Source organism: Atta colombica, unplaced genomic scaffold (assembly GCF_001594045.1).
Source record: "Atta colombica isolate Treedump-2 unplaced genomic scaffold, Acol1.0 scaffold35, whole genome shotgun sequence".
In the NCBI taxonomy this organism is placed as follows: domain Eukaryota; kingdom Metazoa; phylum Arthropoda; class Insecta; order Hymenoptera; family Formicidae; genus Atta; species Atta colombica.
The window spans coordinates 1347674-1351062 of NW_017259459.1; positions in this window are offsets into that span (position 1 = coordinate 1347674).

The window sequence follows — 3389 nt, forward strand, 5'->3', positions numbered from 1 at the left end:
ACATTTCTAATTTAATGAATAAAGTTGGGTTAATTAAAAAAAAAAAATTAAAATTTTAGAACTTTTAGTATAATAAAATGCAAAATTATATTTGTAGGAAATAATACTGATAAATTTTTATCAGTATTATTTCCTACAAATTATCGTTTAAAGAAATGGACTGACAAAACAAAATTACGACGAAATTCTGCAAAGAAAGATTTTGCATATCAGGAATTGCTTGCATGTATTTCTATTGAATTGCTAATTTCCACGTGACTGTTGAAGCAAACGATATTAGCCGTTCTTTGATATCGAGAAGAACGTATCAAGAAAGCAATGCCGTGTATCTGCTCGAAAGAGCATTCCGCCATAATACAAATTTAATTGGTCTGTGGTTCATGGCTGAAGAATCAACGTTAAGTCTCGTGCAAAAGATCCAACGAGGGATTTCAAGATGCCCTCGGAGGATACAATGTCATTGTTACCACTTGGACCACCTTCGTTCAGCCGGCAGGATAATTGCGCGATGACATATCTGTACTTTTTATTAGCGACTACCACTCGTGGATCGCGAGAACTTCTTCGTCGGTTGCAATTAGACGATCGGATACAGAAGTATGCGAGTGTAAAATGGAGTGGCCCGACACGAATTGGTCTACCGGAACACGGATGGGACATTCGTCAAATAATTGACAAATAGATTTAATTGCTGGTCAAATTTCTTGTTGCACTACCATCAAACACACATGAACGCGATGAGATACTCATGGTGCTAATTATGAAATAATTTAACGTCGTAAGTCTTTTTGTCTCGATTTTAATAGGATATTTGATAGTTTCGCTGTTATATATAGTATATATAGTATATATAAAAGTCATTTTTAATTTATTAGCTTTTTTGAAATTTTTGAAAGGAACTTTATGTTTGTATACGTTATCATAAAACAAAAAAAAATGTAATGGAATTACATTTTTTGAAAATTATATATTATACATTCTTTTATCTTTTTTTTTTACACTGAAAAAAAAATATCAAAATAAAATATCATTATTAAATATAAAGACATATTTATTTGATACAAGAAACATTAATTTGATTTAACATCATTTTACTGAACAAATATTTATTTATAGTAAGTAAATGTTTAGTTGGCAGTATTGAACTAAATATTTATTAAAATTGATTATATTTTGTCTCAGTGTATGTATTGCTTATTTATCCAAGTCACGTAACCGATTGATTAAACTGGGACGATGAAGGTTCGCCATTGCTTTATTATGCATAGGTCGTGCGTCGTTCGATTCGTTATCTCGGTATCCACGGCTAATTTACTCTGACAAATACAGATCGTTCGTTTGTCCAGAGTACAGCTGTACGCTCATGCAGGCACATTCATGCTCGTCGCGATCCACTTTAATAAAGCATACCGATTATTCACCCGGATGTTTTAGACTGGATGGACAGCATGGATATTAACCCTCCAGTATTATCGTGAGGGTCAACGCTGACGGTGGAGCAAGAAAGCTGCGCCTACATGCTCAGAAAATGGCATATTCTGAGGTATTGCAAATCTCTTCATTTTGAATTCTCTACATTCTGCGTACATTAAATATACGCATTAATTCTCTGTCAGAAATGTGAAATAAAGATATTGTCGATTTTCGTGAATTCTGATAAATTTAAATTTGTAAAAAGATTTATAAAATACATTCTATGATAGTAAAAAACTTATTATTGAAATTTTCACAAGTATATAGAAATCTTTTTTAGATTTTTATACAGAAACAATATATAAAATTTACACTGAAATTCAAAGATTGCAGACAAATAATGCAAATTTTGCAAACATTGTTGATAGAGTATTAAGAATTCTATTAACACTTTTATTAATTTTAAATGTTACTTTGCTTAGTTTTGCTTATAGTTAAGAATGTTACGTTTCAGACGTTTGATTAACATAAAAAGAAAGAAACTTTCAAATTTAAATATTTGTATGGCATTATGTATTCAAGAGAAGACCCTATTCTTGAGTTAGGCGGGACGAAATGGGAATTGTTTGGTCCCAATCGAAATTCAATAAAATTCGAAGTTTCTAGAGGATCGAAGATCGTTTCATAACATCTAAGAGAACCGTTCGTTGTATCGACTTTCGGATGCTGATTTAAATTTCAGTTATGCCACTACGCGGGAAGAACTCTCGAATCATTAGGATCTCCATAAACGGCAGTCGGCCTAACGAAGCTTCCTTAAAATACACGATGTACGGGCAGTAACACTGCAGCACCGCTGCAGCACCGCAGAAAGAAGAAAGAAAAAAAGAAGGAAAGGAGGAAGAATGAGGCTGAAAGTACATCTGCCGCTTATCCCATAAACGCACTTGTAAATCAAGACACGCGCGCAACCGCGAACTCTTCGCTGGTGAAGGCACAGTCTATAGAGTCTTTGAATTATTAATACGAGCTTGCTTACTGGTCCAATCAAGTCCTCCCACCTGGCCACCTGGTCATTCCTTGGTTGATGTTCTTTTAGCGATATACCATATTTGAAAGCGTACTGCTCGGATGATCCCCAACACGATTAAGCTCTTCGGCGTCTCTTAAGGAGACGGCTAAAAGAAAATAAAAATTCAAAGCGTGCCGACGAGAGCTTCGTTTTCTCAGACAAGAGAAAGAGCTTCGGTATAATCCATCACTCTACGTGTGGTAATACGAGAGATGCGTCTGTTCTGGCGAACAATGTGCGATTTTTCTGACGGAGGGATGCCTACGATGTTAATTTCGTGGCGAAATAGTAACGAGTAGATTATCAAAAAATTCTAAAAAGAGTTATCTCATTCGTGCAACAATCTTTCGTTTTTTGTACAATTTTTCGTTTTTATTTCTCATTGTTTATTCCATCCTGCATGCATGTTAAACGGACTGATATGTATATCCAGAGAGATCGACTATGTTTATTGCATGCCGATTCGTTTCTCGCACACCCGTCGGCTACTGTGTTTGTAACCATCGACGAGAGACCATGCGTGAACGTACGTCTCCCATGCGCGGGAGAACCCATGCCTACGGCAGTGGGAGAACTTTATGGAATGGTATGGAGGGCGTCGGGTCGGCGCGTGGGCGGCCGCAGGCAGGACGCACGTCTGAAAGCTGGAGAGAGATAGTCCGCGTGGTATGCCACGAGGCCGAGATCGAGAAGGGAACATGCGGAGAGTAGAAAACGAAAAGACAGACGAGAGGAACGATGGAAAGAGAAAGAGATGGAAGAGTAGAAGGAACGGGTTGTGGAATAAGGAAGATGGGGCTTCTACGTACCCACGTATGGCAAAGGATGCTGTAGAAGAAAGGGAGAAAAGAATAGAGAGAGAGAGAGAGAGAGAGAGAGAGAGAGAGAGAGAGAGAGAGAGAGA